The 24,954-nt window shown below is 41.4% G+C and overlaps 1 protein-coding gene across 4 annotated transcripts in view; it reads right to left on the bottom strand.

Moving 5' to 3' along the window:
• NFKB1 (nuclear factor kappa B subunit 1) overlaps positions 1-24,954 on the bottom strand; it is a 119,988-nt gene that overhangs the window by 54,678 nt on the left and 40,356 nt on the right. Inside the window, exon 1 of one of the 4 annotated variants that reach the window (XM_032333026.1) lies at positions 3,822-3,835. The exons of the other annotated variants lie outside the window; for them this stretch is intronic. The gene's annotated coding sequence lies outside the window, so the exon portion shown is untranslated. Of the gene's footprint in view, positions 1-3,821; positions 3,836-24,954 lie in introns of those variants that run through there. 4 annotated transcript variants of the gene reach the window in all.

Raw genomic sequence — 24,954 nt, 5'->3', positions numbered from 1 at the left:
TTTGAATAGTGTAGTTCCCTTGAAAATGAAGTTTACAGAAAGCAACTGCATCTGCCAGGAAGGCTGGGTTATTTTTGAAAGAATCTGAACATATAGCAGGCTCTTAAATGGCAAGGGCTTAAATGCAAGTTAAGCTTTCAGTGAAAGCCAGGGAATCAAAGGTGAAAATGTGAGTAAGCAGCCAGCCACCAAGGGACACTGTAAGAGCACCTAGTGCAGGGGCAGAATAGCTAGGTGTGAAGATAGTTCCACCATTTACTAGCTGTGTGCCCTTGGGCAGTGTTCAGTTCCTCATCTATACAATAGGGATAAAAATAGGGCCTTGCAGGTTTGTTACGAGAATCAAATATGTTAAAGTTTTTATAATGCTGCCCAGTAAATAAGAGCAATATACAGTGTTAACTATCATCTTATTGATTACTGTAATGTACTCCCCTATCTAGAGACTTACAACTGCACTGAGGTGATTTTTTAAAAATCCTGTCTAAAGGCAGGGGCTGGAATAAATGACCAATTCAATCCACTTTTATTCCTAGGGTTAAGTTTTTGTTTTTGTGTTTTTTCCCCAGAGTGCCATATTTTATTGGGCTTTGTTAATTTTCTAGTAATAAACTGTGTTATTATAGTAACAGCTATTATTCTTGGAGGTGCTCAGGATTTCTCAGCTTCCTTGATGAAATTAAACCTTTCTTCTGGGAGCTTTATGATGCAACAGTCCTGATGACCACAGGCTAGATCTACTTTTTGAGTAAAAAACAGAAACCTAGTGTCGCATATCATACCAAACTTACTCAAATCACCTCCTTTTATTCAAAGTTATTCTGTCATGCTCTGGCAAAGTTCATACTGGTTCTTAAAAGGTGACTAAGAAAAGTAGTCTAAAATGTTCTGGGGATTAGAATTTGAAATGTCCGGTATACTTACTGAGGAAATTTGACCTAATCACTTTGGCAGAAGAGTCAACGTGAATGTAAAACGTGACACATGAAGGAGTTCTTTTCTTTCTTTCCTTTTTTTAAAAAGATTTTATTTATTTATTTGACAGACAGAGTTCACAAGTAGGCAGAGAGGCAGGCAGAGAGAGGAAGAAGCAGGCTCCCCACTGAGCAGAGAGCCGGATGCGGGGCTCGATCCCAGAACCCTGGGACCATGACCTGAGCCAAAGGCAGAGTCTTAACCTGTTGAGCCACCGAGGCGCCCCGAAGGAGTTCTTTTCTGCTTAGTCTTTCTCATGAAGTGATAACCATGATGACAATAATTGAGGAGGAGGAGGAAGAAAAAAAATCCATAATTTTCAAACAGAAATCTGTTCTAACTTTACCTGTGTACCTAACTTGGTCCCTCTTCTGCTAAAACAGCAGAGCAGTATGATTCATCTGAGAGCTCTGAGCTTAAGGTGCCAGGCTCAAATCCCTCTGTTACCACTTACTCTATAGCTGGGCCCATAAGAAAAGATGGTTAACATCTCTGGACATCAATTTCTCCATCTTTAAAATGAAATGAAACGCACTCGATTCCACAAACTGTTTTTGAGGATTAAATGAGGGAATACAGCGCTGACACTTAATGGGATTCATAATCTCAAATATAAACCTTTCTCCTCTCCAGACTACTACTTCACCACAAACCCAACCATATCCATTTATTTAGTGAGTATTTCTTAGGCTCCTTCTACGGTTCATGCGCTGCAGCAGGCCGGGGACTGAAGGGAAACAATGTGAGTGCAAAACAGACATAACCTCTGTTTTGATGGGAATAAAAGAGTGGGGCTCATAGTACTCAGAGAAACTCACAGAGAAATATAAACGCCTAACTGTGAAGCCCTTACAAAAGACACACATACTAGGAGCTGACCTCGTCAGGATGTCAGAGAAAGGTTCCTGAGGGAGCAACGAGAGACAGGAGTAGAACAAGGGAAGGGGTGGGCAAGAGATAGGGGGTTGAGAACAGATGTACAAGGGGCCTGTGGTGAGAGTCCTCCTCATTCTCTCCCCGGCCATACTCATCACCATTCTCAGGGTTTCCTGCAAGTGGTTCCAATCTCCCCAGCAGTATCCCTCCCGACTCTTCTCTATCTAGAACCACTCATTCTTCAAAGGTAAGACCTAAATATGCATCTTCCATGGCACTTTCCTCACCACTGTGGCCCACAAAACTCCATGACTGTCCCCTTTGGCAGGGGGGTGGAGGTGGGATGTGATTAGAGTGAGGCAGGAAAAGCAAATGCAACTTTTTGCAACGAGATGATGGTAAAACCAATTTGCAGCTCAAGGGTTATTGGCTTAGCTCTCTTGCTTGTTAACCCCCCAGAGCACACACATCTATACCTGGTAACCTACTGTTCGTAGGGAATGCAAGGGAACGTGTTAACTCAGCACGTCTTCATGTCAGCCCTGTGGGGTCAGTAGGGGTACTCCATTCTACAGCTGAGGGAACAGAGGAACACGAAGATGAAGCAAACCATGTTCCTGTCACTAGAGTGTTGGGCAGCCCTGCGAACCTGGGTCCGCCCAACTCCAAAGCCCATTCTCATTTTCCATTACACTGCCGACCACTGGCTCAATGATTTTTTCTTCTGTAAATACCCCGTCTGCCTGGTGTTGTGCAGCTCTCCTTTGCGGGGACGTGACAGTGACTCCTGAATAACCTGTTTGTTTGGTTTTGCTGCTGTGTGTTGTGAGAAAGTCTCAGAGTTAGCAGTGAGGTGGCAGAAGTGCACCTGTCCTCTTGCAAGGCTCCTTCATTAAAAAAAAAAAAAAAGAAAACATGCCACAGACACCATTAGCTACGCATCAATTCCTCTCAGTTAGGTGGCATGTCAGATTATAAAACAAAGAAGAAAGAGAGGAGGAGGCACAGGCAGGGGTCAAAGAAGAAAGAGAAGGAAGAGGAGGAGAACGGGAAAAAGAAGGAAAATAATAGTTTTCATTATGTATCCTCTCTCGGTGATGATAGATAGATTTTCCTGTTCTTTATTCTTTGTTGAGCACCCAGGAAGTACAGAACAACCTTTATTAAATGAGAGAGGACAGAACCATGTCTAACATGGTTTCTGGCATGGAGTGGGAAGATGCTCAGTAAAACTGGTTCTTTCCTTTCAAGGTACGGGATTTAAAGTTGATCCCGTCTGGGATCAAATGCCGACTCTTTCTTCTTCTAGCTCCGGTGACTTTGTATAAGTTAGGTAACCTCTCTGAGCCTCACGCTTCACAGCTACAAAACGGGCCAGTAATGCAACCTCAGATGGCTGTTGAAGGACAACACCGTGCCAGACACATAGCCAGTTCCAGGAGGCACTGGTTTCTTTCCTTCTCTTTTATTTTATACACGTCCCAGTTCTTCCTGGGCCTCTCACCGACCCTTTTGGGTAGACAGAGAGGACACTATCATCCCCATTTTGTAGAAGACAAAGTTCAGACAAGTTCAGACAGACTAACAAGTGACATAACCCAAGGTCAGACAGCCAAGACATGGAGGACCTCGGAATTCATCCTATGTCTTCTGAATGTAAGTAAGGGAGGTGTTCTTAGTAAGGTGGGATGATGTGAAAATATCCTCTTTGACCCATTCACTGTTGATGACATGGTTGTTTTTCCAGTGGGGCACCTGGCTGTGCACTGAGTCAGTCACATTCCTTTACCTTGTTTGCAGTCCTACTTGTCTGACCAACAACACATAAGACTCAGATGTCAGGCTGGGATAAGAAAGGCAAACTCAATACAACAAAATGTGCTAAGACTATGTTATCGACTACACAGAGAGAGGAATAAAATCCTGGTCTACTATAACTCTGCTTTCAAACTTGGAGTCATCTGCCATACTTTGACCTAAGGTTTCTTTTTTGTCTGTTCTATTTTAATTTTCAATTTTATTACATTAATATAGCTGTTTATAAATCATGATTCTTTCAGAAAATAAGTAACACAATTTCCTTAGCTTCAAGAATTGTTGGCATTTGGGGAGCCTGGGTGACTCAGTGGGTTAAGCCTCTGCCTTCAGCTAGGGTCATGATCTCAGGGTCCTGGGATCGAGCCCCGCTTTGGGCTTTCTGCTCGCAGAGAGCCTGCCCCCCCGCCATCCCCAGCCTGCCTCTCTGCCTACCTCAGGGTCCTGGGATCAGGCTCTCTGCTCAGCTGGGAGTCTGCTTCCCCCTCTCTCTCTGCCTGCCTCTCTGCCTACTTATGATCTCTCCCTCTCCCTGTCAAATAAATAAATAAAATCTTAAAAAAAAAAATTGTTGGCACTTGTACCTCAACAGGTGTCATCACCTCATCAGTAAATTTACAAATAAATCCTTACCCTTTATATGGCCCAATCATCCATGCTTGCAGAAGAACAGAGGAGGAGTACACAATGTGTAATTACAGATCAATCATGTTACAAATGTTCACTTATAAGCCAATTTTTCAGAATTGGGGTTTAGTCTAGAGTAGTGGGATTCAGGTACAACTCTCACCATCCTTACCATACTATGTGTATTTTCAAATTCTCTTTTTTTACCAAGTATACAATTATAACATCCAGGCAGTCCTTCAAAAATATCCCGACTCTGACCACTTCTCCCCACTGCCGCTGCTGCTCCCTGGTCTAAGGCCACGGTGATCTGTCTCCACACTGTTTGCTGTGCCTGCCCCACTTCCGCACCGCCCTTTCTCCTGAATGATCTTGCTCAAGTCAGGTCATGCCAAGTCTTGTCACTCCTCTGCTCAAAGTTCTCCCAAAGTGAAAGCTGTTGAAGCTGAATGATTAATACAAGGGGACTCATTATATTGTTCTAAGTATATATGATTAAGATTCTCCATGATAAGAAGTTAAAGAAAAACATCTCCAAACCCTCCAATGCCTTTCCATTTTAACAGTCCCTGGCAATCAGACACCCCACCCCCATTTCTTCCTTCATCTTTGTTTCTTACTGCTCCCAGCACGACAGTCACATCAGCCTGCCCGCTGTTCTTGACCTGGCCCGCTCAACTCCTGACAGCTTCTGCACGGGTTGTGTCCTCTGCCTGGAACACTCTTCTCCGGATACCTGCATGTTCTCTTGCCTTCCTTCCGGCTTTGCAGAATGCCATTCTCTGCGGGGGGTGGGGGGGGTGGGGTTCACAGCTCACCCCACCCCTATTGAAACTTGACCACTCCAATCCCTGCATTCCTTGCTCCTTTCTCCTGCTTTATTTTCCTTTCTACTAATTACTACTTAATTTACAACACACTTTACTTGTATTGATTATTGGCTATCTTCTAGACTAGAATAGAGGCTTTATCAGAGAAGGGATACTGATTCGTTTCCTGCTAAGTCCCCAGTGCCTGCAGTAATGTTTGTCATAGTGTGGGTATTTGATAATTGATTCTTTAGTGAATATACGATTAAGTAATTAAGGTATAAAATGTTATCCATGGAAGGCAATTTATTAAAATATAAAGAGCTGTGTTAAGTAGGAAGTGGAAATAAGGTAACTATATTCTTTCTCTTATTTTATCTTTTCAAAAAAAAAAAAAAAACAAAAAAAACAACCAACCATGGCTAGATTCCGGTGTAACCTCTCAATGGGCTATTTAAATTAGAATATGATTATTTTACATCAGAGCACATTAGCTTGAGTTGGTGGAAGGGTGTCTGGGTAGGGGCTCTAGAACCCCAGGATGGTAAGAGGACTCTAACTGTTCAGTGGTGGGAATTCTGGCAGCTGTGGGAAAGGTAAAGAAAGACCACTCTGAAATCATCTCCCTTGGAAAACCAAGGTAGCGGCTTTCCTCTTAAAAGTCCGAGACACCCCCATGTCCTTCCCTCGCCCCACCCTAACTGCTGATGCCCATCAGGCATTCTTCCACAGGGCTAAAGAGTCTTAGCCCCCGACTCAAACATATCTCTCTTCTTTGCTTTGTTATTGCCCTCAGGGACCCAGAATTCACATTTCTGGTCCACCCCAATTTCACAGTCCCTTCCTCCCCATGTGAGAGGGCTCTTCTTTGATGCTCACTGTGGTCATTGACAGGAATAACCACCCCGCAGGATTATGAGACAGCACAGCTACACCTGTAAGATCTCAATCTACTGGGGCTCCTTTTTTCCCCCCAGGCTTCCTTGCCATAGAGATTAGGCTCTGCAGTCTGACAGTCCTGGCTTTGAACCCTGGGTCCTCCCATTACTAGCTGAGTGAGGCTGGGAAAGAGAGTTTGCCTTTTTGCCTTGTTTTCCCATCTGTGTGTATAAAGTGAATGCAAATACATAATCTCTGAATCTTCATGCGGATTAAAGATCACTTAAAGTGTCTTCTATGGTTCTTGGTACACGGCAGGCACAAAATAAAGGACAGTGATTTTCATTTGTCTCTTCGAGCCTTAAGCAGATTATCTGCAGTTGAGAGACCCTCTCACTTCGTTGAGAGGGTGGAAACCATCGCATGCGAATCTGCTTAACCTCCTTCTCCTTCCTGTTCCCTGGGCTCAAAATGTCCCTGTTCCTTCACATATCCTCCCCTAATTCCAAGAAAGGTAGGTCTGTTCCCTTTTCCAGGGTCAACCAGTCTGCTTTTGCCCTTAGTGCCTACTTATTCCAGACCTCCTTGAATTACCCTCTTCCGTTCCTCTCAAAAGGACCCTTCCTCTTAGCCGCAAAACATGTACAGTCTTCTCCCTTATTCTAAAAATCCCTTTCCTGATAAGGATGATGACAACTGTGAAGGTCAGCATTTACTCAAACTATGGGCCAGGCATAACCCTAGGAAATACAGAAATAGAGAATGATTCTTTCATTTCATCTTCTCTCAAAGAACCCGGCGAGAGAGCTTCTTAGAAGGTCCTCCCACCTGCTTCAGTACCATTCTCTTTCTCCTTCACAAGTGTGTAAGCAAAGTCCTCATCTTTAAGTACAAAGCTGTACTTAACATGTAGCCTTCTGCAAATGAACTAAATCCCTTTTCCCCCAAATGAAAAAGTGCTTCAAGGTCATGATGACTGGGCTCCCCGTTTCCAAATCCACTAGCCACTTCTTAACTCTTCCTTCCGCTTCCCTCCTCAGAAACCTGGGCTGTCCTACCATTCCCTCTTAGAAACTCTCCCCTCTCAGTTTTCGGACACTTCGGCTAAGGCGTTCTCCTTCCTCCCCAAAGAGAAGTTTCTTCAGAGATTCAGTCTTTGGTGCACTTCTAATCTCTACCACGATCACTCTGTTGATGTTCTTATCTAGTCTCCCAGCTTTAATTGTCTGTGCCAAGCAGATAACTCCTTAATTTAAAACCCATGTGTTTACCTTCCTTGTAAGCGTCTGTAACATTGCCAGTGGTCTACAGAGCATCTTCCTGTCCACAACATCTTTGTAACTCAATCTGCCCGTGACTGAGTCAATGGCCCTTTATTCTGGAACGTACTCTACTGTTAGATGATCCTTCTAAGCAACTGCACTGGAAACCTCCCTGCCATCTCAGACACTTCTGCTGTCTTCCACATTCAGTCAGTTGCCAAATTTCAGTGAGGTCATAGTCCCCAGATCTTGGGCATTTGTCTTTCTCTTCTGTTCTCATTGCCTTGGTTTTTATCCATTTCAGCCTGAACTCTTGAGTTTAACTCAAAAAGAATCATGGCATTTCTTCTCACAGGTGTCCCTGTGCCTTTCCCTTCCAAAATCCCTTAGCACGTTGCTACCAGGTTTATGTTCCTAAAGCACAATGCTGTGTAGAGCATCTCATTCTCGTATTAAAACTTATATAATAATCTACCCATTTTCCACAAAACCCGGTCCAAGTTGTTGAACCTTACGCAGTTTAGCCCTGTCATACCTCTCTAACCTTATTCCCACCTCTCTCATCTGCTCTTCCTACCAGCAGAATTGTTCACTATTCCCATTCAACCTCAGACTTCTAAGTTTGAAGCTTTGCTGTTGATTTTTCTGCTTGTGCTCTTTTCTCCAGTTAGTTTGCTTTCAAATTTCTATCTTTCCCTCAAAAGCCAAGCCAAAATGCAATCTCCACCTCCGAGTCTTCTATGACCACCCTCACTAGCCGGCTCTTACAAGTTTGCCTTGGTCTTAGAGCTATTAGGTCATGCACTCTTCCAGTCGAAAAGCAAAACAAAACAAAAAAACCCAAACAACTTTATTCAGCCATCTCCACACGGCAGCTACAGGTGCCGATTAGGTAGTGGTGAACAAAACAAACACAATATTTTCATCTTTCAGATATTTTAGGACATATTTTAGTTCCTCTATTGAACTGACTGATCCTTGATGACAAAGGCGCTATTTAGTTCTTCTTTCCAATTCCCCAAACCCCAGCACAGAAACAGAACCGATTTAATCAATCCTTAAAAGAACTAATGAGTCTGGTACCAAATAAATAAATAAATAAATAAATAAACTAATGACTGAATAAATATTTAGCTCCAGGCTACAAGGAGGAAAGAAGGAGCAGCAAAGTGGTTAACTACCCCGGGGGCAGCAGTGGGCAGTGAGGAGAGGGGGCTGACAGCAGGGCCCCCCCAGGCTCTTTTGCCCTGAGGTCCCTGTTCTGTAATAGGGTTTGTCTCACTAACAGAACCAGAAGGGATTGCCCTGAGGAATTTCAGAAAAGTCTTAATAAAAGGGGTGTGAAATTCTACTAACTCTACTAACTCCTTGGCTTGAAATCATAGTAAGGCCACGGAACCTTAGCACTGTTTTAATTTCTTAAGATATTATTTTTTATAAGCACTTGTACTCCCTTTCCACTTTGATCCAGGTTTTCCACTAAGAAAAGGAACTGCCCTTTATACACAGTCTGGCTGCAGAGATGCTACCTCTTTAATTTTTATAAATTCAGTTCTCAGGCAGGATTTAACCCTGACATAGAAATTTCCCAACTGTGCTGGGGCTTGGCCAAGATGGTAGAATGGGAGGAAAACAATCATCAAGGTCGGTTCCAGGTAAAACAGAAGTGAGAGCCAGCGGAGGGAAGCACTGCCTTAGCCACAGGCCCTGGGTGATCAGGGAAGTGGACCTCGCCATTCTCCATCCCTGCCACACTCTGCCAGAGTCGCTGGAGAGGAGATGGCTTTCCCCACCAGCATCCCAGAGACGCGCAGTCACCCTCCCGCCCAAAAGAAAGCAGTCCAAACTTCACGGGGTCAATTTACATTTTTAAGTCACTGAAAAACACCCCAGGAGTGCAAACTCAGGAAGCTTTAACCCACCTGAAGCCATAGCTTATTTTCTAGTGTGATTCCAGGTTTGGGGAAAACAAACGGAATGATAGCACAGTTGGTCAAGCATGAACAAACTGTGCTTAATATAAACGCCTCAGAATTCTTAAATGTGTGAAAGAATGTTCTCCTGAAGTCTGAAAATCTTAGATAAGAAGATCTGGATTAATTCTTAGTGTTAAAGTTTTTGTTATCCAGCCAGTGGCTAGAGCTCTAGCCATAGAGCCGCTAAGATCCTTGGTTAGCCACCTTTCCTTCTCGGGCTCCTGATGTCTTCGTTTGTAGAATCACTACATAATGACTAACACATCTTCCAGCTCTAAAATTCTATGATTCCTGTTTATAGGTATGGGACACACAGGACAACACCCAAAGATCACATTTTCAAACTGAAGGGAAAAAAAAAAGAATTTAAGATCACAGAATTTCTGAGTTGGAAGGACCCTAATAGAAAAACTTCATTTTGAAACTGTGAACATTTTAAAAACATGTCACCACAATTACAAACTGAGAAAACATACAATCAACACTCAAATTACCTGTTGCAATGGGGCCTCTGATAGCATGGAAAATCAAAATTCAGAGACAAAGAAAACCTTTATGTTAGGCACAGATTTCAACTTTTGTCATTAACACTGAAATTGAGTACCCACAGTGTTTATTTTCAGTTAATTCAAGGAGGGCCCTGTCCTGGGAATTAAGTCCTGTTAATAAAGATAGGTCTTTTCCGGGGTTATGTCAGAAATGCGTCAATTACACAAGTTGGTGGGAGGGAGGCACAGACAAGCAAAACAAAGTCAGAAGGAGAAAATTTTGGTCTATGAAAGTTTTTTTTTCTTAATCCATACAAACTGCATGAAAATAATTAGAAGGATTAGACCACATATAAGTTGTGACTGAAGTAGGTCCAAAATAAAAATTTCCGGTTTCTGATTAGTTTATTCTTTGAAAATGGAAATGATTAGTATAACTTTTTAACATTACTTCTTAAATTTTTTTTAAATTTTTTATTAACATATAATGTATTATTAGCCCCAGGGGTACAGGTCTGTGAAATGTCAGACTTACACACTTCACAGCACTCACCATAGCACATACCCTCCCCGATGTCCATAACCCAACCTTTAACATTATTTTTAAATAAAGTCTCTCAACAGATTGTTTTTGACCCAAACTTGATTTGAGATAATTAAGATTATCTTCCAAAACTCAGATACTCAAATTTAGTTGGGATTATATATGACTAATTTCGTTCTTCTTAAAGGCATAAAATCATCCTCAGGATATATTTTTCTTGCTTACAAAACCCATTCTATTACTTTCCCTGAAACCCACTGGTTAAAGAAGTAATTAAATAATTTGGCTCTCAATGACTGAAAGTACTCAGAGACGACATTTGATGTAGAATTTAATTTGTACTGGAGTAAATACAGCTGCCTGTACAAGAAAGCGGACTACTTTGGGAAGAAGACAATTAACTGTTCCTTTCTTCAGAAGGAAAGTACATAAGATAAGGCATTTCAACTCTTCTTCCGTGATTTCCTGTGGAAAACCCCTACTAAATTAGAAGCATTACGAGTGAGTATAACTGGGAAATTTTCTTTGTCTTATTTCTTGTTGCCACTTTATTGGCTAATTTACATCCCGGACATGGGTGGGGCAAAAGAGAGAATGCGACCTAAGTGTCAGACTGAGGTTAACCAACATGTTGTACCATCTACATACTATGATGTAAGCAAAAGAAAGAAGGGGGAAACATTAAAATTTCTAACAAGCTCTAAAATAATATCAGCCAGGAATTTGGAAAAATGGCAGGCCTTTAAACCTGCAAAAAAACCCTTCAATGCGATAACTTTATATTGTTCAGTTCAGTATAAAATGACTAAAACACAAAGTATATGAAATGAATCATATGCTCTGATGCTTGGGCGAAATGTTCTGCAAGTTATTATTTTATGTCACTTTTAGGGATTTGCCAGAAAATTATAACTGCTTTATAACCCAAGCCTGGTATCCCTTATCATAAAGTCATTAATTTATTAAGGAAAATTCTTTTTAAAGGCATACATAAAAAGGAAATTTTCGGACCGTAAAGGATCTTACATAAGTTAGCTTCCCTGTCCTATCGTCTTCCAGTTGATTTCTGAGCCGGTCTGGTGACAATGTACTTCATTTGTCCTGAGGCTATACATGCCACCCTCAGGCAGCTCTAACTCTCAGTAACAACTGAACCCTCTACCGCCTGGGGATTCCATTCATTGTTCCTCATTTCATCTTCTTATGATAGACGGGATAAAGCTCATCTTTTCTTTCTCATGATAGCCATTCAAATATTTGATGACAACCAAATTCTCTAGGCTATAAATAATTTCAGGTTCAAAGACTACTTCCTTTTGAAGGTTTGAGTTCTGTCACCATTCTGCCCTGAACACACTCAGGCTGGTTTCTATTTGTCTACATATGTGGTGTCTTACTCAGTATACACCTTACTCCTTGCGTGGCCTTTCAACAAAGAGTGGAAATGACACCACCACCTCCTTTGTTTTATATACCCTACTTCTGTTAATGTAGTCTGATGTGAAATTACTTGTTTGGTGGTCACATCACATTGCTGTGATGTTAAGTCCACTGTCACCTACAACTTCTAGATCTCTTTGCCTGCCTATCCCACGCTGTATTTGTGGTAATTTGTTTTTTGGATGCATTCATCATCTTTAAATATCGCTGCTTAAGAATTTAGCCCTTTGCTCCCTGCTCAGTGGGGAGTCTGCTTTTCCCTCCTTCCTCTGTCCCTCCTCGTGCTCTCTTCTCTCAGGCTCTCTCAAATAAATAAATAAATCTTAAAAAAAAAAAAAAGAATTTAGCCCTTTGTCCCAGCTTTTCAAAACTAATCTGAACTCCTATATTTTGTTATTTGTCACTTCCCGTTACTGCAAATGTGGTAAGAACTCCATTGGAAACACTGATAAAATGCATGAAGTGGCTGGAGGAAGATCGCTAAGGCTGAACTATGCCTCCTGTTGACAGCACCGACACGAGAAATATTGTTATGACTGAAGTACCAAACCAGAGATCTCCAGCATCTCACCGTGTTACCACTCTTAGAGACCTGTCAGACAAGACACAAGAGTTACACTTGGTGTGATTTGTTCTTACTGAGGTGCCTGAGATGGATATCAGACCTCGAGCCTATGGTTTGGAAATATACCTACCAAACAAATGCCATGAGCATTCTATCACAAATGGGGGTGGCCGGCAGGTTAGAAGTGTGGAAGCCAGTAGGTGATCCCAATGTAAGGCTGTGCTTTCCTCCAGCCCTCCCCAAGAAACACACATGCATGCACATGTGTGCACACACTCAGACATATGCACACAGCTACACACATACATGCACTGCAGAGCATCCCTGAAGAGGCACTCCTCCAGCAAATTTATATATATAAACATTTTATATATATAAACATATATATATATATATATATATATATATAAACATTTATATATCATCCTGTATATATCTGCTTCCATGTGGCCCTGGGGGGCAGAGATGATCACATTCATGTGTGTGACCATGGTGCAGAGCTCAGCACCTTGCCTGGCATGTGGGGTGTGCTACATAAACACGGGCTACATGAATGTGAGGAAGGGAGGACAGCCAAGCAGCCTTTGAAACCTACACATGGAATGTTGTAGGTTTAGAAGGATTCAGGTTTCTAACTAATAACCCAGAACACAATTTACATCATGGCTCTCACTGATTCCTTTTGTGTCTATATTCAAGACAACCTGACTTTCCCATGATTTCTAAAGAGTCTAGTTAATTTCATGTAAATGACAGATAATGAGGTTGATAAATATTGAGATTCAAAAAATAAAATAAAATCAATAAGGACAGGAAATCCCTAAAACTGAAAACAAAAAGGTTGACTACATATCCCAACGATACCATACCTATATAGAAGGGTAAAAATTTAATTCAAGACACTTTCAGACACATTGCTTTGAATATCCTCTCTTGAATATATATGAAGGTCAAAAAAAACAAAACAAAACTACAAAGAAAGTCTGAACTGCGTTTAGTAAGTTTGTATCGATATTGGTAGAGCAATTTAGAAGCTACTCTGTATGTACTACAGGGCTGAGCAAAATGAGTAGGTTTATTGGTATGACCAGCAACTAGGGTTTTTATTATTGAAGAAAGGTGATACAGATATGGAATGGGAGAAGGAAAGGAAGAAGCCTGTGGGGTTAGACCGGAATTATCAGTATGAATTCAAAAATATTTTTAAAAATTAATTTTCTAGCTCTGTCTAATGAGAGCCTAGGAGAAATTTCTCCAATAAAAGGAACCAGGGCTTCTTGAAGAGATGGATGATCTCAGGGCTGGTGCAGGGAAAGTACAGGATGAACCTAGTACATTCTATTATTTCAGAAATAAGGAAGTATTAAAAAAATTGAGTGGAGACATATCAAAAAGACATAGAAGCAAGTACAAATAACTCTCACTGGCCAAGACTGGGACCAATTAAACATCGAAATAAACAATGACAGAAATGGCTTATAAAATATTGACTAACAAAATGACTAATGAGTACATACTGATCCTAAAAAAAAGTTTTTAAAGAAATGTGAAGAAGAGAAAGCTCTATGTTTTCTTTTTTTTTTTTTTTTTGAGAAAGCTCTATTTTTTTTTTTTTTAAAGATTTTATTTATTTATTTGACAGAGAGAAATCACAAGTAGATGGAGAGGCAGGCAGAGAGAGAGAGGGGGAAGCAGGCTCCCTGCTGAGCAGAGAGCCCGATGCGGGACTCGATCCCAACACCCTGAGATCATGACCTGAGCCGAAGGCAGCGGCTTAACCCACTGAGCCACCCAGGCGCCTAGAAAGCTCTATTTTTTAAACAGAATTCCAACTAACAAAAAGTAAAAGGAATGATATAAGTCGAAAATCACAAGTTTATCACCATCAATTGCCAATAATAAATAATTCAGTAAAGATTCATCCATGAATGCTAAAACCATTGGGAGCAATAGATGAGGATGGCGGCTTGCACCAAGGAGGCAGCAGTGGGGGTGGGGACAAGTGATTAGGTTCTGGGTAAGTTTGAAGGCACAACAGTAAGACTTCCTGGTGGATCAGACGTGGGGGTGCAAGAAGAGCGGAGTTCAGGAAACTCTTAAGGGTTTTAGCCTGAGCAAGTGGAAGGATGGAACTGCCATTTTCCAAGAAGGGAAAGGTATTAGTTCAGTAGGGAACACTTGCCGTGGAAAGAGTCCACTGAGGAGTCTGAAGCAGAAGGGGCCCATTTCAACTCAGAAAATTTAGACACGTGGCTAAGGTCTAAGTTACAGTGTCCCAACTCAGTGGGACGAGGACACGATCACCTGATTCTTGGTCAGGTGCAGCAAGGGAGGAAAAGGAAGAGAAGGCTGTTGAGATGAGAAGAATGAGACAGAGAGCAATTGGAGTGAAGCCTTGAAGGCTGGTCAAAGACGGGATGCTTCCAGTAACAGCCTATTATTATTACATCACATTAAGTGTGTCTTCTTTAGCTGTATTATGATAGTACTGGTGCTCCTTTGGGGAGGTCTAATTCTAGCATTTCCTGCATGTTGATGATTCACTCATTATCCAAACAATTACTGGTTACTCACTACATACTATTGCAGATACTGGAGATAACAGCAGTAAACAAGACAGAAAAAAAAATTCCTGCCTGCCCTCATGGAACTCACAATCATGTTACAGACATTTTCATGATTTTTTTTTATTATTAAAAACATAAACATGTCCTGCATGAACATTTAATGCTATAGATGTGCCAGGTGCGTGTATGTCAGTTACTTCACTTAATGCTGCTACTCTTCCTTCAAGGTAGGTATTTTTATTGTCATCTTATAAATGAGAAAAATAAAGTCTGAAGAGATTTAGCAATGTGAAAGATCACATCACCTTTAAGGGCACAATCTTGAGCAAGATCCAGCTTTTGCTTTCAAGTACGATATTTTGCTCACAAGACCACACAACTCTACTTATCTGCTATATGACAGATATCTTCACTTCAGCAACTTAATGGGTTTACTCAGATCCTGCAAAGTCCCCTGTATTGTGTAAAGCATAAATAAAGTACCTTATATGAAGCAATTCATTATCTTCTCTTGTTCTAACTATTGTTCACTAGGATTAATATCTAGGATATGATCTCATGCCTTTCTCTTTGTGAAATCTTGCAATGGTTATGGATGGAATTGGTCTGACCTGCTTACAGGATTGATTGTTAAATTTTCAGAAATTTTGCAAGCTAGTACTTCATACCGATAGCTTGAAACTGACCATGGTGGGAGTATTTACATCCAGGAAACTGACAAATACTACAAATCAGGGCTTTATTTTGTTCTCCTGGACAGCTGGTTATTAAACAGTTACTAGCACACAACTGTACTGAAGGTCCAACATCTACTGAATGGGGGGAATAACACAGGAGTTACTTTCTTAAACAAATTATTAAAAATACTGACAAACTTCTCTAAATTGAAAGATTTTTTACTACTCCCTAAATCTATATTAATGATATATAAGGGAACACAGCAGATATATGTAAGTGTCTTTCTGTGTGCAAAATGGGGCTAAAATGGTCTTTATCCCATACCTCAAAACCACTAGTTTATAATGCCAGGACCTACACCTAATGAGTTGAATAGTGTACCCCTGAAGTTCAATGTTCACCTGGCACTTCAGAATGTGACCATATTTGGAAATGGGGTTTTTGCAGATATAATTAATTAAGATGAGGTCATACTGGATGGTGGTGGGCCTGAAACACAAGACCAATGTTTTATAAGAGAAAGGAGAGGTAGATTCAGACACAGAGGGAAGACAGCCAGTTGAAGACAAAGGCAGAAACTGTGCAGTGCTGCCGCTAACAAGCCAAGGAGTGTCCAGGATTGCCAGCTCCCAACCACCAGAAGCTGGAAAGAGGGAGGGAGGATTCTTCCCTGGAGCCCTCAGAGGGAGCACGGCCCTGCTGACAACTTGAGTTTTGACTTTTAGCATCCAGGACTGTTAGAGAATAAATTGCCATTGCTTCACCCGGCTTGTGGTAATTTGTTATGGCAGCCCTAGGAATTAATACAGTACTCACGCAAACGAAATCAGTGCATGCATGGTGTTGAAGAGAACGCAGTTAAGGAGCCTAACAAAAGTTTAATACACTCCTTTCTGGCTTCTGACTACCTATATTTTCGTAAGAAATCATGTGTTACATCTACAAGGAAGCTTTTGGCATAGGATCTCTTTTCAATCTCCTACTTTAAAAACCCCAGACAGAAGGAAGGACATGGTATAAACAGAGTGGAAACAATACTAATTAGTGAGGTTGTGCTAAAAATAAATTAGTGGACTGGTGAAGTTTTTGTGTAACTCCATGATTCCATAAGCCAATTAGCAAAGTTGTCACTCAACACTTAAATTATTGTGGGTATATAAAAATAAAAGTAAAGGGGCACCTCAGTGGCTGAACTGGTTTAGCATCCGACTCCTGATTTCGGCTCAGGTCATGATCTCAGGGTCATGAGATCAAGCCCCACGTTGGGCTCCATGCTGGGAATAGAGTCTGCTTGAGATTCTCTTTCTCCCTCTTCCCCTTCCCCCTACTAATCCCCACTCACACATGCTTTCTCTCAATAATAAATAAAGTAAAATAAAATAAAGTAAAATGAAAGCAACTACTATTTTTAAGTGCTTACTATGTGCAATGCAATGAATACCTTAATTTATATGCATATCCTATGGAGTACATATTCTTTATCTCAACTTTACAGATGAAGAAACTGAGCTCTGGCCAAGTTGAGCAATACTGCTAGTTAGTGGCAAAGCAAGGCATCAACATCACTCCCAGCCCTAAACTGGCTGACTTCAGAGGTAATGCTTTGAAACCTAAAGGTGTGGTCCATAGCCACACCTGACCTTACCTAAGCCCCAGAACCTCTAAGCGTAGAACCAGAATCCTGCCTCTTTATCACTTCCTTCCAGGCCTTCAGTCAGACACCTGTTGCTCTCTCTCCTGTACCCTCTATCTCACTCTTTCCTTCAAGTGTTCTGTCCTTCTGTGATACATTCCAGGAAATTATTTCAGATCTATTTTTCCATTTGGTAACTGAAGTCAATTATCATGTCTCTAATCTTGATTTTTTTAAAGATTTTTAAAAAGATTTTATTTATTTATTTGACATAGAGAGAGAGAGAGAGATCACAAGTAGGCAGAGAGGCAGGCGGGTGGGAGGGGAAGCAGGGCCCCTGCTGAGCAAAGAGCCTAATGCAGGGCTCCATCCCAGGACCCTGAGATCATGACCTTAGCTGAAGGCAGAGGCTTAACCCACTGAGCCACCCAGGCGGCCCTAAAGATTTTTTTTTTAATTTATTTGTCAGAGAGAGAGAGAGAGCATGCATAACCAGGGGGAACAGCAGGCAGAGGGAGAAGCAGGCTCCTCTTTGAGCAAGGAGCGGGATGCGGGACTCAATCCAAAGACCCCAGGATCATGACCAAGCCAAAGGCAGCTGCTCAACCAACTGAGCCACCCAAGTGCCCCTCTAATCTTTATTTTAACTCATTCACTGAGTTAAATAATTTCAGTGGTTATATTTTTAATTTGGAATCCTGCTTTTTTTTCCTTAACATTAGCCCATAAGCAGTTTTCCATGTTGTACAGTCTTCATAGAGGTTTTTTTTTTTTTCTTTTAAAGATTTTACTTATTTATTTGACAGAGAAAGTGAGAGAGCACAAGCAGGCAGAGCAGCAGAGGGAGAGAGAGAAGCAGGCTCCCCAATGAGCAGGGAGCCTGATGTGGGGCTCGATCCCAGGACTCTGGGATCATGACCAGAGCGGAAAGCAGTCGCTTCACCAACTCAGCCACCCAGGTGCCCCTTCACACTGTTTTTTACAAACAGTGGCATAATATTTTATTCTGTAGTTATACCATGATTTACCTATTCATTCATCTGTTGTTATATCTTGTCATTATATGACATAAGCCCTCAGAAATTATCTTAGAATTATAGAATCCCAGATTGGCTAAATGACCCATTGTGACTTAGCATGTGTGGAACAGGTCCCAGGCATCTCTGCAGTTAGAATACTCTTGGGTGGGGTGCCTGGGTGGCTCTGTAGGTTAAAGCCTCTGCCTTCGGCTCAGGTCATGATCCCAGGGTCCTGGGATCGAGCCCCACATCAGGCTCTTTGCTCAGTGGCGAGCCTGCTTCCCCTTCTCTCTCTGTCTGCCTCTCTGCTTACTTGTAATTTCTGTCAAATAAATAAATAAAATCTTAAAAAAAAAAAAAAAGAATACTTTTGGGTGATTCTGATGAGAGGGAAACATAGATTTAAAAGACCCTCATAATTGGGACGCCTGGGTGGCTCAGTTGGTTGAACGACTGCCTTTGGCTCAGGTCAGATCCCGGAGTCCTGGGATCGAGTCCCGCATCGGGCTCCCAGCTCCATGGGGAGTCTGCTTCTCCCTTTGATTTCTCCTCGCTCATGCTCTCTCTCACTACCTCTCTCTCAATAAATAAATAAAAATCTTTAAAAAAAAAAAATAAAAGACCCTCATAAGTAGAAAGACCCTTAATATTTCAATAATGAATAGTATCTCCTGATGGTTAAGAGTATGGACTCTTAAATCATACTGTCTGGGGGCGCCTGGGTGGTTGGCGTCTGCCTCTGGTTCAGGTCATGATCTCAGGGTACTGGGATGGAAGAAGCCCTGCTTTAGGCTCCCTCCTCAGCGGGGAGCCTGCTTTTCCCTCTCCCTCTGCTCCCCTGCTCCTGCTCTGTCAAATAAATAAATAAAATCTTTAAAAAAAAAATCATACTGTCTGAACAGAAATCTTGCATTCCATCCCAGAAAGACTGTGAGACTCAGGGTAAGCCTCTTAACTCTTCTGGGCTTCGATGATCTCATTTATCAAATGAGGATCAGGGAACCTACCTCAGTGGACTGTTGTGATGCCTAAACGAGATGACGAAAGTAAGCACAACAATCCATTCTCATAATCATTCTGTTGGGTGGACAGGGACCTCAAGGTGAGAGGAACTGCTTGTGAAAGTCTTCCTGCGCCTTCCAGAGTACCCACAGGAGACTTTGGGGAGGTGACTATAGCACAGATGGTTCTGATCTGGGAGCCTGCCCTGCAGGTGGGGAGAGGATGCTGAGACTGCCAGGGAGTCTACTGTCTCACCTCTAGACCAGCTGACAGGCTGAGAAACAGCTTGTCTGTGCAGGAGGAGGTGTTACACATTTTGAGGGCTGTAGTACTTCCGGATATTCTTATCTTATCAAGAAGCATTACCAGTTTGTGACTTTATGAGACCTGAATTCTTGAATGGAATGGAGAGACGCTGTAGATAATCTTCAGACTGAGCTTACAGGGGTGAGCAGCCATCAGAGATTTGTTTTAGGTTCAAGAATGGTCCCAGGACAATCGTGTATTTAAAGAAGAGGAGAGGAAAGAAACATGGGAATGGCCCGCAGAGGATGGTCACCAAGGCAGGACACACAAAAACAAAACTTAAAACTCAGACAATCTGTGGTTCCATTGATAATCTCTTAAAGGTTAAACTTCACAACTACAATCTCTGCTAGAAGTTTCCTTAATGAGTAGATCTCTCTAGTTCATAGTAGAGATGATGAATATATACAGTGAATTTAGAGGGCTCTTTTTAAATATATTCTACTACGTAATATTTTGTTCTAGGGGCCAAATACAAAACTTTGAACTACTTGAAAGAAAAATTATCTAGAAGTCCAGATTGTGGTTGCAACATAGGAGAGAGTTTTGTCTGCTTGCCTAGAGCAGGACCGGGCACACAGGGCTCAATGAATATTTGGTAAATGAATTTTCTTTCTTTTAACTTCAATTACTAATGGTTAGCTTCATGCTGAATCAGCATCAGTATGGAAGGGCAAGAGAAAGAAAGCAGCGAAGCCCATTCACCATCTGTGTCTGTTGATAAGAAGTCTCCCTTCTTTTCCACCGTGCAACCAAAGGGAAGGGAGGCTTTCCTGAGCTTTGTATTTCAACCCTGAAGTATTTCAATTCACTTAAAATGGATAAAAACATGCAAAAACGTAACTATAAAATTTAAAAGTACAAAAATAAAAACTGAAAAAATTTACAAAGACATTATATACATATATTATACACCAATTTTTTAATTAGCTGCTGTCCAAAGCTACAGAGACACGTACTCCACGGCACTGATTCTTTTCTTTTTAAAGATTTTATTTATTTATTTGACAGACAGAGATCACAAGTAGGCAGAGAGGCAGGCAGAGAGAGACGGGGGAGAAGCAGGCTCCCTGCTGAGCAGAGAGCCCGATGCGGGGCTTGATCCCGGGGCTCGATCCCAGGACTCTGGGATCATGATCTGGGCCCAAGGCAGAGGCTTTAACCCACTGAGCCACCCAGGTGCCCTATATGGCATTGTTTTTTAACCATGTTTGAATCTTTCCCTTTGAAAATCTGATTAAAAAGTTATTTCTCCAGAAAAAATGTATGTACATTAACATAAAATTCTGCACAGAAATTCACAAGTCCCAAATTTCTCTGAAACCACCGAAGGGGATTCAGGTCACAGGCCGTCTCCTCAATATACAGAGCACAAGACTCCGCACCGAGGGGATGTCGTTATTTCCCCCAGGAACATATGTAAATAAGAAACAGCTCAGGGCTGTTGATGGAAATTTTAATAAATGCTATGAGCTTAGGTTATATACGCATGCCTAATTTATTCTGGTGATTTTCTTCCCTGTTGTTTTTAGAAATTGAGTCAGATTAAATTATTCAAAATTTCTATTAAAACTAGATCCTTAAAACGGCAAACCTCTTGGATCAGACAAGTCTATACAAAGGAAAGGTTATGCAAGGATATGTGATAGCCTTAAACGCCACAGCAGATCAGCTGGTCTTTATTTGACCTTGATGGAACTCAGCATTTAGGATTTTTAAGTGAGAGGCACCAAGAGCGAAGACTTAAAAAAAAAAAAAAATCAAGTGGGCAGGGGGGACAACAAAAAAGCTGTTGTTGACCTACATATTTCGACACATGCCTTCTGTTCAACGTAAAACCCTCAGGAAAGAACACATATGTGAGAAAAAGCTTTCAGAAAACATTCGATTAAAAATAGTTATGCTCCCATCAGCTGTGTTTCAAGTTGTAGTCCATTGCATTTGATATTTATAACTGAAGAGAAAATAAAAATACCCACTGGTGAGCTATTTGTATTTTAGAATCAAGGTCACTGACACCGATTTCTGTTTGGCATAGAGTGGGCTCTGCTGGAGGTTGTCCTAGCAGCTGAGGACGGGTACTTTCTGCTGCTTTGGAAGAGAATCACTGAGAGCTTATGAAGCCCCATCGGGCTGCTCCTGTTGGCGCCCTTCCACCTCTATGGAGGAAAGGAGTTTGATTAATAAAAAAAAATCTGATGCATAACTTTCGGGAAAAAGAGGGAAATGAGCCTTCTTTGGCACTCCTTGCTGAGTCAAAAACAGGCAGGGACAAGCTTGGCCCCGAGGAAGCTACTTGTGCTTTTCTGCCAGCCTCTCCCATTAGGAGCTCCGTGATGAAATCAGAACTGAGGAAACTTTAAAGAGAAACTTTATTGGATAGTATAATAGAATATTAAATGTTTAACAACAGGAAAGCTTTTCTTTAAAAAGGGCACATAAGGGTTAGTCTGCATATTTACTTTCCCTAGGTTTTTCTCTCAGTATTATTTTTTGTTGTTTTGAGTCAGAACAAGCTCCACATTGCAAATGAATAAATTTTATCTAGCTGATAAAGAGGAGTCAGCATGATCAAAGTGAACGCTGATCTTCAACGGAGTCGAGTTTTAATTCTCATTTGCCCTGAAAAGGAGCCATGATATATATTAGAAAATTAGGGTGGAAGCCAGTAAAAATTAATTCTCTTGAAAATGCCAATATTTATGGAAGCATATTTATGCAGTAGAAGTAGTAAAGCCTATCAGAGAATGAAAGTTCAGAACACTGGTTTAGTTACCAAGAAAAAGGAAAAAATGATAGATGGGTGGGGTAGTACCTGTAACTGTGTTTCATTTGAGAGACAGAGAGATCAGAAGCGCACATGGTAGAATGTTAAGATCTATTAATCTAGATAGTGTACCAGGTGTCTATTATACCAATTTTTAAATGTTCTTGAAATATGCTTGAAGTACTTTGTAATTAAAATAATTTTTTTTTTTTTTTTTAAAGAATGTGAAGGGGTGCCTGGGTAGCTCAGTTAGTTAAGCATCTGCCTTTGGCTCAGGTCATGATCCCAGGATCCTGGGATGAAGCCCTGCATTGAGCTCCTTGCTCAGCAGAGAGCCTGCTTCTCCCTCTGTCTCTGCCTGCAGTTTCCCCTGCGTGTGCGCTCTCTCCCTCTTTCTCTCTGTCAAATAAATAAATAAAATCTTTAAAAAAAAATAAAAAGAATGTGAAGACTTACAGAGCAAGGCTCTAGAAGTCTGAATGGGATTCTGACTTGAAAGAAGCATGCAGAACACTAGATGGTCCAATAGTCCGTAGTCCGAGTTCTAGAAATAATCTCCACACTGGAAGAACAGGTCTAAGCCTGGCTTACACCCAGCTTATGAGAAATAGGGTTTTAGGCATGGGATAAAATTCCCGTAGAAAAAAGAGGAGTGGGTAGACCACTAGAGTTGTTTTAAAATGATTTAACTCTGGTATCATATTTGGACAGTTAGCAAGAGAGTAAGCCCAGTGGGTTTTACATCCTCTCATTCTATAAAGTGCAGTTAGGGGTCTACATCCCCCAAGTCACAGTCAACCCCAGTAGCTTTTGAGGTGGCCCCTAACCCTTTGCTGTTGCCTGTGTGTGACAGAGAGCACGGGAAGCCACCAGCCTTTCAGATGCCTGAAAAATGGAGTGGTGTGCTTAAAGACAAGGGAAGACAGAACAGTAAGGGGCTGGAGGTGAGGAAAAGGCAGAGCCCATAATATTGCACTGTTAAAGCTGAACAAATGTACTTTAATAAGGATGTAGTATATATAGACCTCAGAAATAGCATTCCTTCCCAGTAAATCTAAATGCCCTCCCTCTGACTTCTGCAGGAATGGATTCTGGGGTAAGTGCGGGGCACTCCCCATTATCGCTCCCTCCACTGGACACTGAGGGGGAGGATGGGGACCACCCACTGAAGCTCCCACTTGCTCACCCACCACCACGGCTCTGCTGGCTCATTGCCTAGGCAGAGCCTGTTTCCACTTTCACTTTCTCTTCTGCAACAGTTCACGACCAAGTGTTAACTTTTAGATATGAAGTCATCATAGAATATGGAATGTTGAAGACCTCTTTTTTCTTTTCTTTTCTTTCTCTTTCATATCCAGTATGCTAGCTCAGAGATCCAAGAAGAAATCATACAGTCACTGTGATCATCATGTTGAAAATAAGTATCTACTAATAATGGAGAAAAGTATGTATGTCTGCAACATAATATACTTAGGCGATTCCATATAACCCATGTGCTACAGCTTTATAATAGAAAAGGAGGCAGAGGAGTGAGGTTACGTCTGATTCAACCTGCGTCTAGATGGGTGGTTCTAAGGCGGCAGGGTAATTTTGCACCACCCCCTGCCGCCCCCCAGGGATACAGCAGTATCTAGAGACACTTTTGGTTGTCACAGTTGTAGAGAAGCTATTGGCTTCTAGCATGTAGAAGCTAGGGATGCTGTTGAGTATCCTGCAGGGCACTGGAAAGCCCCCTACAACAGAGAGTTTTCTGGCCCCAAATGTCAGTAATGCCAAGTCTGAGAAACCTTGCTGCTGTTGCATATGGCCCACTGCTTCCCTTCGAGCCTCACACAGAATGGGTGCTTAGTTCACTACAACAGAAGACAAGTACAATTGTAAAGATCCTCCTGATAAGATGCTCTTTACAGGTATAGGTACATCTTTATAGGTACAATTGCAAAGCTACAGGTACATCTTTATAGGTAAAATTGTAAAGATCCTCCTGATAAGAGACAGATACCGAGAACAAATCTTTCCTCTGTCTAAATTTTACAGAGAGTCGGGATTTAAAACCCCTCCGTAACCTGAAAGGTCCCGTTCCATCACTATCAAAAGTGAGATTGGGAGAAGAGCTCTGGGACAAATACCTCATGGTTGTGTCTCTCTCCCTCCTCTCCATCCTTCCCAGTAAGAGTTTTTAAGATAAATAAAATGACTTCCTTTAACTGTTGTGAAGAGCAGGGGCATTTAAACTCTCAGGGAACAATGATGGGCTAGAACAATGACAGTTTGTAACAGATTCTCTAAACTGTACTTCCTTTTCTTACAACTGGAATAAATGCTTAATAAGTATATGTTGCATCAGTGAATAAAAAATAAATGACTGACATAATGATACCGTAGCTCAAGTGTAATAATGAGCAATCTTGCACATTTATATTTTGACTTTATTTTTAGTTGCTTATATACTTATATTTCCCACTAAGTATTAAACTCCTTGATACGGAAACTATGATTTGATAAGAACATTTAATGCCTCCATTAGCTGTTTCATTTCTCAATTATTTTGTAAATGTGAGGCAGCAACCACTACATGAGAAGGATGTATGAAGACTGAGCATAAGTGAATAGAGTTTTTTATTAGGTAATAAATTTACAACAAAGGTAATGCTATGTATTTGTTAGCATCAAAAATTGCTACTTAGCCACAAAAGCCTGAAGCATTACAAATAAGCAGTTCATGA

This window comes from Mustela erminea, chromosome 2 (genome assembly GCF_009829155.1).
Source record: "Mustela erminea isolate mMusErm1 chromosome 2, mMusErm1.Pri, whole genome shotgun sequence".
Classification (NCBI taxonomy): Eukaryota; Metazoa; Chordata; class Mammalia; order Carnivora; family Mustelidae; genus Mustela; species Mustela erminea.
Note: the sequence above shows the minus strand (reverse complement) of the source record. Positions and strands in the feature narration are given on the sequence as shown.